At 40.7% G+C, this 16,816-nt stretch overlaps 1 non-coding gene across 1 annotated transcript; it reads left to right on the top strand.

The window, feature by feature from the left end:
• Nucleotides 1–10,556: 10,556 nt before the first annotated feature.
• Nucleotides 10,557–10,648, top strand: LOC123038412 (small nucleolar RNA SNORD96 family). Its single transcript, XR_006417857.1, has one exon. It is a non-coding gene; the product is annotated as a small nucleolar RNA SNORD96 family (small nucleolar RNA).
• Nucleotides 10,649–16,816: the final 6,168 nt, after the last annotated feature.

A 16,816-nucleotide genomic window follows, 5' to 3' on the forward strand; every position in this document is an offset into this window, starting at 1 on the left:
CTGCAATTTATTATTATTTATTTTATCTCGCGTTCCCGCGAGATCTATTTATCCAATCTACTATGATTTTACCTATCTTTTACCCGGGAGTGATTGAAAACCCCTCTTTTACGTTGGGTTGCAAGTATTTGTTCTTTTTGTGTAGGTGTCGTTTACATAGTGTTGCGTGGTTCTCGTACTGGTCCGAAAACCTTGGTCTCGTCACTGAGGGAAATACCTATCGTGGTTGTGTTGCATCATCCCTTACTCTTTGGGGAAATATCGACGTAATTCAAGCCGCATGAAAAGGAATTTCTGGCGCCATTGCCAGACAGACATCATCAGCATCTATCAGGTTCCTAATCACAAACCTCATCTCCTTGCAATTTACATTATTTGCCATTTGCATCTCATTTTCATCTCCCCCACTTCACGAAAAAATGCCGTTTTATTTGCCCTCTTTTTCATTTGCCTTTTTCTCGTTAGATCTCTTGTTTGCTACTTTGCTTGTGTTGCCATGTTTCTTCTATTTGCTTGCATCTTTTATTGCTAAAAATCTATTGATATGGATCCTCATCCACTTGCTAATATTTTCAAAATATCCAATTATGATGAATCAATTGATAGTGAATTGTGTTCACTAGATTATCTTTATGAAGTTTTGCTTGAGATTCATGAATCTGAAAATTGTGATGAAGTGTTAAATGAAGAAATTTATAAAGTGATTCATGATAGCTCCTTGAATGAAAACATGATTGCAATGATGTTATTATGAATTCTATTAATGTCAATTGTGTTAGTGATATGGAAAACCCCAATCTTGGGGATGCTAATTTTGATATGTCCACTACTTATTGCAATGATCATGATTGAGGTGATTCTTCTATGATCTTGAAAATTTATTTAAGCCTCACGATGAATATGAAATTGATAATAATGTTTTCAATATTATTGAAAGTGGGTTTGTAAGAGTGTCAACTCTAGGGAAAAAGAATCCCGCATATTTGGAGAGTTTTCAATCTTATGATTTTTTAATAAAAGTGGGTTTGGAGAGGTCATGAATTTATTTGATGATAATCCCACTATTTTGAAAGAGTGTCAACTTTGCATGCATGTGGATCATGATGAGAAAAATTTATATGATAGCTACATTGTTGAATTTGATTATGATCCTACCTATAATTATTATGATAGAGGGAAATATGGTTGTAGAAATTTTCATGTTACTAAATTACCTCTTGTTGTGTTGAGATTTTCAATGTCGTATTCTTCTTCTTTGCATATGTTAGATGTTTCTTGTCTTGATAATTTGTTTGCTTATAAACTTCCTATGCAAAGGAAGTATGTTAGATTTAAATTTGTTTGTCATATATTTCATGATGATCTTTTTGTGTTTCAGTTCTCATCTTTCGTGTGAGCATCATTGAAATCTTATGCCTAGCTAGGGGCGTAAAATGATAACGCTTGTTGGGAGGCAACCCAATGAATAAAATTTATTTTTGTCTTTTATTTCCGTTCTTGAGTGTTTTCACAATTATTCTACTGTTATGGTTGTGTTTTTCATGTTTTAATTAGTGTTTGTGCCAAGCAAAGCCTTCGGGATCATGTTGGGTGATGGTTGATTTGATCTTGTAGAAAAACAGAAATTTTTGCGTCCAGTAAAACAATTTTAATTTTTAACAGAAGCACGATAAAATCCTGATTTTTTATAAAAGATTGTTGTACAAATTTCCTATGTTTTCCTAATTTTTCAGAATTTTTGGAGTTACAGAAGTATATGAAGTTTTCAGATTACTACAGACTATTCTGTTTTTGACAGATTCTGTTTTCTTTGCATTGTGTGCTTATTTTGATGAATGTATGGTTTGTATTGGAGGGTATAAGCTATAGAAAAGTTGGAATACAGTAGATATAATGTAAAAATAAAATATGAATGGGTTTGCAAAAATACTTAGAGTAGTGATTTGCTTTGTTATACTAACGGATCTCACGAAGGTTTTGTTGAGTTTTGTGTGATTGAAGTTTTCAAGTTTTGGGTGAGATCACAATGGATGAAGGAATAAGGAGTAAGAATATCCTAAGCTTGGGGATGCCCATGTCATCCCAAGCTATTATCTAATAGAGAAGCAAGCAACTAAGCCTGGGGATGCCCGAGTGGAATCCCCTCTTTCTTCTAACGACCATCGGTATTTTACTTGGACCTATATTTTTATTCGTCACATATCATGAGTTTTGCTTGGAGCGTCTTGTATTATATGAGTCTTTGCTTGTTTTGCTTTATGTTTTCATCTATACTTGCTGGACACAGCTATTTGATAGAGCCAAAACTATGCTATGATTTGTTAAGAATTGCTCTCTATGCTTCACTTAAATCTTTTTGAGCTATGGAATTGCTCTAGTGCTTCACTTATATCTTTTTTAGCACTTTGTGCTTTAGTATTTTTGAAGAAAATGCTCTCATGCTTCACTCAGATTTATTTGAGAGTTAGTAAAAAATTTAGAACTTCTCTCATGCCTCACTTAAATTATTTTGAGAGAACAAAAAATTTATGGTCATGTTCTTTACTTAGATTTGTTTGAGCTATCAAAAAGAAACATATGAAACTAGTCCCAAAGTGATAGATATTAAAAAGGGATATAATAAAAACTTTCATGAAGATCATTGGACAAAATAAACTTGATTCTTTGTAATATTTTTGTGATATGATGATATAATATGTGGGCCATGTTAATGAGTAATTATGCTTTAGTAAGAATATTGATGTTAAGGTTTGTGATTCCCTATGCGAGCATGAAAGTCAATAGTTATGCAATGAAATTATATCCTGCTTATGGTGAATTATTCGGTGTTAGTTATGGTTAATGCTCGCTTATGAGATTTTTCGTTTCTTGGTTGGATGCTTCTCAATCTTTTGCTAGCCTTCACTTGCACTAAGTATGGTCACTGCTTGTGCATCCAAAATCCTTAAACCAGTTTTGCCATATGAGTCCACTATACCTACCTATATGTGGTATTCTTTTGCCGTTTCTAAGCAAATTTGTATGTGCCATCTCTAATCTTCAAAATAAATTTCCTTTTTGCGTGCTCATACCGCTCATGAAACGGTAGGGGGTGGCTGATATTTTTCCATGCTAGATATGTTATTCTCAAGATGAGTATTTATTCACTTGTCATTGCACGAGAGTACGCCAAAGATATTAGGGATGCCTAGTCCCGAAATGAAAAATGAATTTAATTTATGTTGTCAAATAATAAATTCCTTGGAAAGTGTTGGTATGGATGGCACCCGTGGATTCGGTTAGCCGTGGAATATGAAAGTATGGTGAAAAAAGGAATAAAGTTTATTTCTATCTGGGAACCACCTATGATATATCTAGCGTGGAAAGTATTGGGAACTACTCGATCATTTTGTTGACAGGAAAAGCATGCAACCCAAAATGTTTTTATATCTATATTTTTCGCTTTGAGCTCTCGCACCTCTACACCTACTTCCCTCTGCGAAGGGCCTTTCTATTACTTTATGCAATTTTTATTTTTATTTGAGTCTCCATCTTCCCCTATAAAGCACCAACTAAGGGGCACTATGATCGTACATGAGATTGGGTGTAGCTAATATGCGAGTGTGTTTCAAGAATGGATCAATGATTGAGCATAATGGGCTAGGGATAACTTGCTTTAGTGTTGATATTTTGGAAGACATGGTTGCTTGTTGATATGCTTGAGTATTGGAGTTTTCATGTCAAAACTAGACTATTGCTTTGAATCATATAAAAGTCCAAATGTCCATGCTACAAAGAAATAAATATGTGATGAATATGTTAGGCAGCATTCCACATCAAAAAATCTGTTTTTATCATTTACCTACTCGAGGGCGAGCTGAAATTAAGTTTGGGGATGCTGCTACGTCTCCAACATATCTATAATTTTTGATTGCTCCATGCTGTTATACTATCATTTTTGGATGTTTTACAATCATTTTATAGCAACTTTATATCATTTTTTGGGACTAACCTATTGACATAGTGCCTAGTGCCAGTTGTTGTTTTTTGCTTGTTTTTTACTTCGCAGAAAATCAATACCAAACGGAGTCCAAACGCGGCGAAACTTTTTGGAGAATTTATCTGGGCCAAAAGACACAAGATCGGCCAAAGAAGTACTAGAGGGGTACGCTGAGGGGGGCACAACCCACCCGGGCGGCCGTGGGCCCCCAGACGCGCCCAGGTGGGTTGTGCCCACCTCGGTGGCCTCCCTCGCCGCCTCTTTGCTCTATAAATACCCCAATATTCTGAAAACCCTAGGGGAGTCGACAAAACACAATTCCAGCCACCGCAAGTTCCAGAAACCAAAGATCCAATCTAGACACCATCACGAAGGGGTTCATCATCCTCATTGGTGCCTCTCCGATGATGCGTGAGTAGTTCATTATAGACCTACGGGTCCATAGTTAGTAGCTAGATGGCTTCCTATCTCTCTTTCGATTCTCAATACAATGATATATTGGAGATCTATTTGATGTAACTCTTTTTGTGGTGTGTTTGTTGGATCCGATGAACTTTGAGTTTATGGTCAGATCTTTGTTATTATCCATGAAAGTTATTTGAGTCTTTTGATCTCTTATATGCATGATTACTTATAGCCTGGTATTTCTTCTTCGAATCTTTGGTTTAGATAAGTCGACTAGATCGATTTTTCTTGCCATGGGAAGAGGTGCTTTGTGATGGGTTCGATCTTACAGTGCTCAATCCCAATGACAGAAGGGGAAATGACACGTATGTATTGTTGCTATTAAGGAAAACAAGATGGGATCTATTCCTACATGAATATATCTTGTCAACATCATGTCATCATTCTTATTGCATTACTCCGTTTCTCCATGAACTTAATACACTAGATCAGTGCTGGATAGCGGTCGATGTGTGGAGTAATAGTAGTAGATGCAGGCAGGAGTCGGTGTACTAATATTGGACATGATGCCTATATAATGATCATTGCCTGTATAACGTCATAATTATTTCAAGTTCTATCAATTTCCCAAGAGTAATTTGTTTACCCACCGTATGCTATTTTTCTCGAGAGAAGCCACTAGTGAAATCTACAGCCCCCTGGTCTCTTCTTTGTCATATTTGCGTTCGAGATCTATTTTCATTCGCTTTTATTTTCAGATCTATTATGCAAAAACCCAAAAATACCTTGCTGCAATTTATTATTATTTATTTTATCTCGCATTCTCGTGATATCTATTTATCCAATCTACTACAATTTTACATATCTTCTACCCGGGAGGGATTGACAACCCCTCTTTTATGTCGGGTTGCAAGTAGTTGTTCTTTGTGTGTAGGTGCCGTTCACGTAGTGCTGCGTGGTTCTCCTACTGGTTCGATAACCTTGGTCTCATCACTAAGGGAAATACCTACCATAGTTGTGCAGCATCATCCCTTACTCTTTGGGGAAATACCGATGTAGTTCAGGCCGCATCAATGTCCATATTGGTTCCTACATATTCTACGAAGATCTTTATCGGTTGAACCTTGATGTTAAGGATTCAGATAATCCCATATGCAGTTCCCTTTTTCTATCGATATGTTACTTGCCCGAGATTCAATCGTCGGTATCACCATACCTAGTTCAATCTCATTGTCGGCAAGTCTCTTTACTCGTTCTGTAATACAATATCCCGTGGCTAACCCATTAGTCACATTGCTTGCAAGCTCATTGTGATGATGTATTACCGAGTGGGCCCTGAGATACCTCTTCGTCACACAGAGTGATAAACCCCAGTCTTTATCCATGCCAACTCAACAGACACCCTCAGAGATACCTGTAGAGCACCTTTATAGTCACCCAGTTACGTTGCAATGTTTGGTACACATAAGGTACTCCTCCGGTGCCAGTGAGTTGCATGAGCTCATGGTCATAGAAACATATACTTGACATGCAGAAAATGATAGCAATAAACTTGACATGATCATATGCTACATTCATAGTTTGGGTCTTGCCCATCACATCATTCTCCTAATGATGTAGTCCCGTTATCAAATGACAACTCATGTCTATGACTAGGAAACCATAGCCATCTTTGATCGACGGGCAAGTCCAATAGAGGCTCACTAGGGACATGTTGTTGTCTATGTATCCACACATGCATTTGAGTTTCCGATCAATACAATTATAGCATGGATAATAAACATTATCATGAACAAGGAAATATATAATAATAACCACTTTATTCTTGGCTCTAGGGCATATTTCCAACAACTATCGATTGTATCGGTGGTATAAGCCATGGAGAAGTTATAATACAGTAGCTACAATGCAAAAACAAAATATGAATGGTTTTGTAGCGATACTTAAAGTAGTTATTTGCATTAGTATACAATCGGGTCTTATCGAGCTTCCTATTGAGTTTTATGTGGATGAAGTGTTCAAAGATAGAGGAGGTCTCGATATGGGGAGAAGGAGGAGAGGCAAGAGTTCAAGCTTGGGGATGCCCAATGCACTCCAAGTAAATATTCAACGAGACTCAAGCGTCTAATCTTGGGGATGCCCCGGAAGGCATCCCATCTTTCTTCAACAAGTACTGGTATGTTTCGGTTTTCGTTTCATTCATGTGATATGCGTAAATCTTGGAGCGTCTTTTGTGTTTAGTTTTCATTTTTCTTTTATGCACCATCTTGGTATGAGATAGTCCTTGGTTGATTTATAGAATGCTCATTGCACTTCACTTATATATTTTAGTATGGCTTTATAGAATGCTTCATTTGCTTCACTTATATCATTTGAAGTTCGGATTGCCTATTTCTCTTCACATTGAAAACCGTTAATTGTAGAATACTCTTTTGCTTCACTTATATTCATTAGAGCATGATCTTTTGTAGAAAGAATTAACCTATCATGCTTCACTTATATCTATTTAGAGGAGTCAACGGGAATTGGTCATTTGCATGGTTAGTCATAAAATCCTACATAAAACTTATGGATCACTGAATATGATATGTTTGATTCTTTGCAATAGTTTTGCGATATAGAGATGGAATATGTGGGAGGTACTAGTAAACGGTTGTGGTTAGTAAAAATATTGGTGTTAAGGCTTGTGATTCCCGAAGCATCCACGTATAGTCTCTCATTATGGTATGAAATTAGAGCATGATTTATTATTGATTGTCTTTCTTTACGTGGAGGTTGTGGGCGCGCGATGGTTAAATCCTACCAACTTCCCCCCTAGGGGCATGCGTAGTAGTACTTTGCTTCGAGGGCTAATAAACTTTTGCAATAAGTATATGAGTTCTTTATGACTAATGTGAGTCCATGGCTTATACGCACTCTTACCTTTTCGCAATTTGCTAGCCTCTTTGGGACCGTGCATTGCCCTTTCTCACCTTCAGACATGGTGCAAACTTCACGGGTGCATCCAAACCCCGTGATATGATACGCTCTATCACACATGAGCCTTATTATATCTTCCTCATAATAGCCACCATACCTACCTATTATGGCATTTCCATAGCCATTCCGAGATATATTTCCATGCAACTTCCATCGCTTACATTTTAATGACTTGATTGTAAGATACCTAGCATGATATTTCCATGGCTTGTCCGTTTTTTGATATCTCTGCTACGCTAGATCATTGCACATCATGGTACACTGCCAGAAGCATTCATATAGAGTCATAATTTGTTCTATGCATCGAGTTGTAAGTAAATATAAGTGTGATGATCATCATTATTCATTATTAGAGCATGTCCTAGTGAAGAAAGGATGATGGAGACTATGGTTCCCCCACAAGTCGGGATGAGACACCAGACAAAAAGAAAAAAAAGGGAAATAAAAAAAGAGAAAAAAGTGAGGCCAAAAAGAGCCTAGGAAAAAGAAATAAAAAATGATGAGAGAAGAAGAGAGAAGGGGCATGCAAATACCACACTTGTGCTTCAGAGTAGCACCATGTTTTTCATATGGAGAGTCTCCTATGTTGCCAGTTTCATATACTAGTGGTAATTTTTCATTATAGAGTTTGATGCACACCCACTTAGTTTCAGTCTGAGCTTTCATACACTTATAGCTCTTAGTGCATCTGTTGCATGGCAATCCCTACCCCTCGCCTTAATATCGATTGGTGGGCATATCCATAGCCCGTTGATTAGCCGCGTCGATGTGAGACTTTCTTACTTTTTGTCTTCTCCAAATTAATCTCTACCACCGTATTCTATTCCACCCATAGCGATATATCCATGCATTGCGCTCATGTATTGCTTGGGAGTTAAAAAAAGCTGAAGCGCATTAAAAAGTATGAACCGATTTCTTGGCTGACACTAGGGTAGTACATGATAAATACTTTGTGTTAAGAAGATGAAGCATGACAAGACTATATGACTTGGGATAGCGTTCTTTCGCATCGATATTTTGAAATACATGATTGTTTGTTGGGATGTCTGAGTATTGATGTCTTTATGTCAAATTAGAGTGTTATTTTGAATCACTAGTGTCTTAATATTCATGACATGATTAGATATATGATCAAGATTATGCCAGGTAGCATTCCACTTCAAACATTATCGTTTCAATCATTTACCTACTCGAGGACGAGCAAGAATTACCTTGGGGATGCTGATACGTCTCCATCGTATTTATAATTTTTTATTGTTTCATGCCAGTATTATACAACTTTCACATACTTTTGACAACAATTTATATGATCTATTGGACTAACATATTGATCTAGTGCCCAGTGCTAGTTTCTGTTTGTTGCATGTTTTTATTTCACAGAATATCCATATCAAATGAAGTCCAAATACAATAAAAATTTATGGAGAATTATTTTGGAACATATGTAATTTTTGAGAGGTGGGATCATCACAAACGGAGGCCCACCGCCTCCACCACCCACCAGGGTGTGTCGGGCACCCCCTAGCGTGCCCAGGTGTCTTGTGGGCTCCCCTTAAGTCGGTTGGGGCTCTTCTTCAGGCGCAAGAAATAATTTTTTTGGAAAAGATCTTGTAAAAATTTCAGCGCAATCGGAGTTACGGATCTCCGGGAATTTAAGAGTCGGTGTAGGGCCAGAAAATAGGAACGTGAAATAGAGGAGAACATAGGGATAGATCCAATCTCGGAGGGGCTCCCGCCCCTCCGCCGCCATGGAGGCCATGGACCAGAGGGGGACCCTCCTCCCATCTAGGGGGGAGGTCAAGGAATAAGAAGAAGAAGGGGGCTCTCTCCCCCTCGATGACCCACAAGTATAGGGGATCAATCGTAGTCCTTTCGATAAGTAAGAGTGTCGAACCCAATGAGGAGTAGAATGAAATGAAAAGTGGTTTTCAACAAGGTATTCTCTGCAAGCACTGAAATTAGAAGTAATGAGTAGTTTGATAGCAAGATAATTTGCAACGAGCAAGTAACGATAGTAGTAACAAAGGTGTAGCAAGGTAGCCCAATCCTTTTGAGGCAAAGGACAGGCCAAAACGGTCTCTTATGATAAGCAAAGCGTTCTTGAGGGTACACCATAATTTTATCTAGTCACTTTCATCATGTTGGTTTGATTTGTGTTCGCTACTTTGATAATTTGATATGTGGATGGACCGGTGCTTAGGTGTTGTTCTTACCTGAACAAACCTCCTACTTATGATTAACCCCCTCACAAGCATCCGCAACTATGAGAAAAGTTGTCGTCAGCTAGCTCTTTGCCGTCAACTAGCGGACAACATAGAAGCTTTGTCGTCGGCTAGCAGACGGCAAAGAGGGAGGGTGGACCACTAGTGAGAACCACCTAACGGCCACTTTCTTTGTCGTCTGCTAGCTGAAGACAAAGCTTCTTTGCCGTCCGCGAGCAGACGACAAAGAAAGTGGCAACCTAACGGTCATTTCCCCCCGGCCCCACCCCACTAGCTACGCTCTTTGTCGTTTGCTAGTAGACGGCAAAGAAATTAAACCTAACTAAAAAACGGTCAGCCCCGCACCCCACCCCTCTCTCTCCCTTACCTCACCGGCACCACCCCAACGCCCCCGAGCCCCCACTGGCCCGTGCCCCCGACCCCCACCGCCCAGACGCCCGCGCCACCCCGATGCCCGCGCCACCCCGACGCCCTCGCCGCCCCGACCCCCCGCCGCCCCAACGCCCTCGCCGCCCGCGCCACCCCGACACCCTCGCCGCCCGCGCCACCCCGACGCACCCGCCACCCGCACCACCCCTACGCCCTCGCTGACCCGACGCCCTCGCCGCCCCAACGCCCTCGCCGGCCCGGCGCCCCGCCGTCCTGATGCCCTAGCCACCCCGACACCCCGCCACCCCGGTGCCCCGTCGACCCACTCTGGTGAGCTCCCCCCTATTTTTTTCTATTTTTTCTACTGCTAGTAATTAGGTTTACTGTTAGTTTCTTTTTTTCTACTGCTACTAATTAGTTTAGTTAGTACTGTTAGTTAGGTTAGTTTGATTTTCTAGGTTAGTTTGATTTTCTAAGTTGGCTAGGTTAGTTATCTTTAGACTAGGTTAGTGTCACTCATGTCTTCTTTTGTCAGATTTTGTTTTCTGTAGTAATTTAAGTTCTGTTTTGTTGCCTTGTTTGTTTGAGTTTGTGTTTATTTTTGTCCGGTGATGAAAAACCTATTCATCATACCATCTTTAGCGACTGATTGGTCGTTGTGCGCCCATGCTGTCATTCTACAATTCTAAGGACAAATTGAACATCTTAGCGTAATTTTTCTGAGTACTTCTGAAGTTATGCTATGACGATCTGCAATTCTGATGTCCACATTGATGTCTACTGTTCTTCTTGTAGACGTTGTTGGGCCTCCAAGTGCAAAGGTTTGTAGGACAGTAGCAAATTTCCATCAAGTGGATGGCCTAAGGTTTATTAATTCGTGGGAGGCATAGGATGAAGATGGTCTCTCTCAAACAACCCTGCAACCAAATAACAAAGAGTCTCTTGTGTCCCCAACACACCCAATACAATGGAAAATTGTATAGGTGCGCTAGTTCAGCGAAGAGATGGTGATACAAGTGCAATATGGATGGTAGATATAGGTTTTTGTAACATGAAAATATAAAGACAGCCAAATCATAAAAGTGAGCGAAAACGGTATTGCAATGCGTTGAAGCAAGGCCTAGGGTTCATACTTTCACTAGTGCAAGTTCTCTCAACAAGGATAACATAATTAGATCATATAATTATCCCTCAACATGCAACAAAGAGTCACTCCAAAGTCACTAATAGCAGAGAAAAAAGGAAGAGATTATTGTAGGGTACGAAACCACCTCAAAGTTATTTTTCCCATCAATCCATTGGGCTATTCCTATAAGTGTCACAAACAGCCCTAGAGTTTGTGGTAAAATAACACCTTAAGACACAAATCAACCAAAACCCTAATATCACCTAGATACTCCAATGTCAGCTCAAGTATCTGTGGGTATGATTATACGATATGCATCACACAATCTCAGATTCATCTATTCAACCAACACAAAGAACTTCAAAGAGTGCCCCAAAGTTTCTACCGGAGAATCAAGACGAAAACATGTGCCAACCCCTATGCATAAGTTCACAAGGTCACAAAACTCGCAAGTTGATCACCAAAACATACATCAAGTGGATCACGTGAATATCCCATTGTCACCATAGATAAGCACATGCAAGACATACATCAAGTGTTCTCAAATCCTTAAAGACTCAATCCGATAAGATAACTTCAAAGGGAAAACTCAATTAATCACAAGGAGATAGAGGGGGAGAAACATCATAAGATCCAACTATAATAGCAAAGCTCGCGGTACATCAAGATCGTTCCATATCAAGAACACGAGAGAGAGATAAAACATATAGATACTGGAACATACCCTCAGCCCCGAGGGTGAACTACCCCCTCCTCGTCATGGAGAGCGCCGGGATGATGAAGATGGCCACCGGTGATGGATCCCCCTCCGGCAGGGTGCCGGAACAGGGTCCCGATTGGTTTTTGGTGGCTATAGAGGCTTGTGGTAGCGGAACTCCCGATCTAGGTTATTTTCTGGAGGTTTCTGTATTTGTAGGAATTTTTGGCGTCGGTCTCACGTCAGGGGGGGTCTCCGAGTCATCCACGAGATAGGGGGGCGCGCCCAGGGGGTAGGGCACGCCCTCCACCCTCATGGATGGCTCGGGACTCTTCTGGTCCCAACTCTTTTACTCCGGGGGCTTCTTTTGGTCCATAAAAAATCATCAAAAATTGGCACGTCAATTGGACTCCGTTTGGTATTCCTTTTATGTAAAACTCAAAAACAAGGAAAAAAACAAAAACTGGCACTGGGCTCTAGTTTAATAGGTTAGTCCCAAAAATCATATAAAATAGCATATAAATGCATATAAAACATCCAAGATGGATAATATAATAGCATGGAACAATCAAAAAGTATAGATATGTTGGAGACATATCACACATTGGCTATGCCGTAATTTTGGAGACTGAATTTTATGGCGAAATGTTAATCGGCCTAGAACTTTTCAAATGGGCTATCCTTTTGGTGGATCTTGAGTTGCATACTGCTACTTGTTTGATCATAAGCATAATCCTATCTACCTAGAAAGCATTGGCTGGCGGCTCAACCATTTGTTATGAAACTCTTTAAATATTCTTATTTGAACTCAGGAATATATGTAACATTTCTGGTTGATTTTTCTTTCCTAATTGGAGATTGTTGTTTGTGGATCTCGGAGATGACTTGTGATGTTAAAAAGTAGTGGCCTCATTCATACATTGATGAGATCTATATTATCACTCTTAGTGATCTGTCCGACAACATATCCAACTTTTTTATGTTTGTGTTTTTGGTGATATTTCTGTTATCTAGACACAAATGTTCATAAATTGTTTATTTGCTTTGATCTTTGTTGTTAATTTTTGGTTTAAAATCTTTCTCTATGAAGAGAGTACAAGCAGATCTTTGTTGTTATCTGGACACTTTTGCTTTGATCTTTAGACTAGGTTAGTTAGGTTGGTTAGGTTAATTAGCTTGTAGGTTAGTTAGGTTAGTTTTGTTAACCAGATCTAGTTTTAGTTTTACTAATTTCTACTCCTAGAAAACAACCATGTAAATGATTAGGATTAGGATTAGGATGCATATGCATCCCTTTTCTTTTGTTTCTTGAAAATCAGAAAAGAAAAAGAAAAGGCAGGTTTATTCATCATTTTCAATTAGTTGGCTAATGGTTTCTAGAATTATTTGACCATGGGCATGGACAGGTAGCAACTAGGAAAGGTAGAATTTTTGCATAAAGGGTTTTTGATGGATTTGACCAATATTTTGAACATGAACGTGTGTTGAAACTCTTATATATGGACAATATATATCCAATGAGCATCCCTAAATTTTCCCAAATATTTTTGAAACACTAAAATAATTTTAACCTATTAAAGACCATTTCTGGCCTTAAGAAAAAGCCTTTAATTAGTTCGTTAGTTATTTTTTAGGTTAATTACTTAGTTAGTTAATTTTTTTAGGTGTTGTTTTCACCCACCAAATTTTTCATTATGTTGTACTAATTTCGTTTACTCTTTGTCATTGCAAGTGTTGACAGATGGTGGGCGCAGGTCGAGAGTGCCCCGAGCCTCCTTCCTCGGCGCATGCTAGGAGGGGTGGCTATATTGCACCCCAGCAGCTTCGAAGAGCGCTCTTAGACAGCATGACGACACCGGCGAGTGCTTCTTCTTCGCCCGGGAGAGGTTGGGGGAAGACGAAGAGGGGTGGAGCTAGAGGTGGACGTGGCGGCGGGAGAGGTAGGAAGCCTGTTGTGCCTTCCTTGCCTCCACCCCTAGCTGTTTCTCCAGACCACCGGAGTGCTCCGTCTCAGGTGGACCCGTCAGACTTGGACCCGTCTCGGACTCCGGTCCACGAGCCTCGGGCTGACGAGCCTCGGGCCCCAGAGTCTTCGTCCCACGAGACTCAGGCCCCGGAGTCTTTGTCCCACGAGACTTCGGCCCCGGAGTCTTCGTCCCACATGACTCTGGAGACTAGTGGCCATGTTGATGGCAAGGAGACCTGGTCTGATGATAGTTTTAGCGAGGGCGAGCTGGTTGAGTAGGGTAAGAAGGTCTACCAGCATGGTGGTACGAAGCTCCCGGTCGTGTCGGCGACCCGCGATCAGAGGTGGTTGATTGAGCCTAACGGGGAGAAGTAAGTGCATTTACTCTTTTTTAACCTTTGTCCTTCATGTATCTTCAAATTAATATCTAATGTGTTGGCCTTGTCATACTACAGGGGTTGGATATACGTGTCTACAGGACCAACCAGGTCCTTGGTGTGCTTTGCCAGCACCACTTCCCGGGGTGGGTCACGTTGCCCGGTGAGGGTCAGGTTCCATAGCTAGCACTGAGCTGGGAGCTGTACGTGGCTGCCCGAGCCCCGCCGGAGGAGAGGGTCGACGGTGTCTTGTGTGAGATGGTGGCCGACATTGTGAGGCAGCGGTTTTGGGTAATTTCCCCTTTATAGAATTAAAAATCAACATTACCTAGTGATTGTACTAATCAGTGTTGTCTTGTTCGATTGCAAACCTTCTACAAGTGTTCTGATGAACACGAGGCGGAGGCGGCTAGGGTTCTCGAAGCCGAGTGCAAGCGCCTACTTCAGAACTTACAGCGTGAGGCTAGGGTGCAGGCTGTTCGAGACTACTACACCTCGACTAACATTAGGAGGTCCAAGAAGAAGTGTCGTGGCAAGTATATGAGTAAGGAGAAGTACATGAAGGTAATTACCTATTCTTAAGGCCTTGTACTTAGTTTCCTTGATTTCTTTCATATGCGTAGCGCTGAAATTTCTCTTTGCCAAACTTAGGTGCCCCCGAGATGGTGTGCGGATAGGATGGACTGTTGAGAGGCGTTGGTGGATGAGTGGTGCTCTCCCCAATGCCTAGCCGAACACAACAAGGCTAGGAATAAGCATGCCCAAATGCGAGGTGTGCCACACCATCAAGGGAGCTCCAACCTATTTGAGTACGAGGATCACTGGGTATGTGGTTTGAGCCCTTAACGATTCATGCAATTTCATTCTCCAAGCTAGCTTGAGCCCTTAACTAATATGTTGTTCCTCTATTTTAGGTGAAACACAACAAGAAGGACATGCCACCGATGTACAACCTTTATGCCATGGACCATACTGCCCCGTCCAAGAAGGCCAAGGCATTCTCTAAGGACAACCTCGATCATCTACAGAGCTTCACCAACATCTCCTCCCACAACAAGCTCGTGAGGTACAAAGACTTTGGGAGTGCGACAAAAGGGGATGACTTCAACCCGATCCAGAGTCCTTTTGATACAGAGCTCGTGATGCTATCTGGCGAGGGGAGGAAACATGGCTCGGTAGCCATTGGGGATGGGCTGATACGTATAGAAGTCACCCGGAGATCAAGAAGCACCATGCGAGGTCTCTTCCTGATATACCGCCTCGACCACGGCCAGTGGAGCTCTCCATCGAGGCTAGGGCCCAGGAGCTTCTGGCGGAGGCAAACAGGCAGGCTAAGCAAAGGGAGATCAAGCTGGAGGAGAGGACAACTAGTCTGTTGGAGGCGGAGAGGAACCGGAACGACGCGTCTCACCGGGCCCTATACGAGCTCCTCGTGGTAAGTTTCTCCTACATATTAGCCAAATCATGCTCGTAATGTTTGTTTCATTACTAAGTAATATGACTGACTCATGAAAACAAAATGTGCAGTCTGTGTGCGAGAAAAACGGTCAGACCCCTCCGCCAATGCCCCAGATTGCTATAGCGGACACAGTGAGTTTCATTTGAATGTCCATTAGTTACTAGTATTCACATTTTAGTTTCATCATGCTAACGAGACATTGCAAATGATCTTTGGTGCAGCATGCCTCCCGGCAAGCATCGACCGATCCTTCTCTGTCTCGCACTGGCGCAAACCAGACCCCGACCGATCCTTCTTCGTCTGGCACTGGCGCAAACCCGACCGATCCTTCACCTCCGTGATGCCTGTAAGTTTTCTCTAGTGTTTTGCTTACAAAATGCATAAAGACCTAGACTTAGCTCCTAAAGGATCTGTACTTAGCTTTGTTTCCTCCGAAATGACCTAAGTAAGCTCTAATATGCTTACTTACCTAAGTTTGCTTAATAATGACATACACTTAGCTTACATATGTAAAAATGGCATAATTAGCTTACTTAGGTTTTAAAAAATGGCATAGTTAGCTTATTTTCCTCGAAAATGACATAATAAGCCTAATTAGCTCCAAAATGATCAATTTTACCTAAGTTAGCTCCAAAATGACCTAAGTTAGCTCTAAAATGCTAAATTAGCTCTAATATGCTTAGTTACCTGGGTTAGCTCAATAAAGACCTATAATTAGCTTACTTATGTCCAAATTGGCATAATATGCTTAGTTAACTCAAAAATGGCATAATAAGCTAGGTTAGCTCCAAAATGACCAAAGTTTACCTAGGTTAGCTCCAATATGATCCATTTTACCTAGGTTAGCTCCAATATGATCCATTTTACCTAGCTTAGCTCTAAAATGACCTACACACTTAGCATTTTTTACCTAACTTAGCTAAAAATGGCATTTTTTCCTACCTTAGTTAGAAGAAGAAGAAGATAAAGAAGAGGAGAGGAGACTAAGAAAGAGTAGATAAATTCTAGTTCTTCTTCTTCTTTTTCTAGCTAGCCTTCTTCTTCTAACTTTCTTCTTTCCCAATTTGCAGATTTGCTTTAGATGAGGAGCTTGCTTTCATGGAGTCTACTCTTTTTGTTTTGATTTTCCACGATGAACTTTGTTGGAGGAAAATTCTTATTGATATGTAATGTTGGAAACTTGTTGGATATGTGTTGTTACAAACTTGTTGGATATGTTATCGGATGTGTTGGAAAC

This window comes from Triticum aestivum, chromosome 2A (genome assembly GCF_018294505.1).
Source record: "Triticum aestivum cultivar Chinese Spring chromosome 2A, IWGSC CS RefSeq v2.1, whole genome shotgun sequence".
In the NCBI taxonomy this organism is placed as follows: Eukaryota; Viridiplantae; Streptophyta; class Magnoliopsida; order Poales; family Poaceae; genus Triticum; species Triticum aestivum.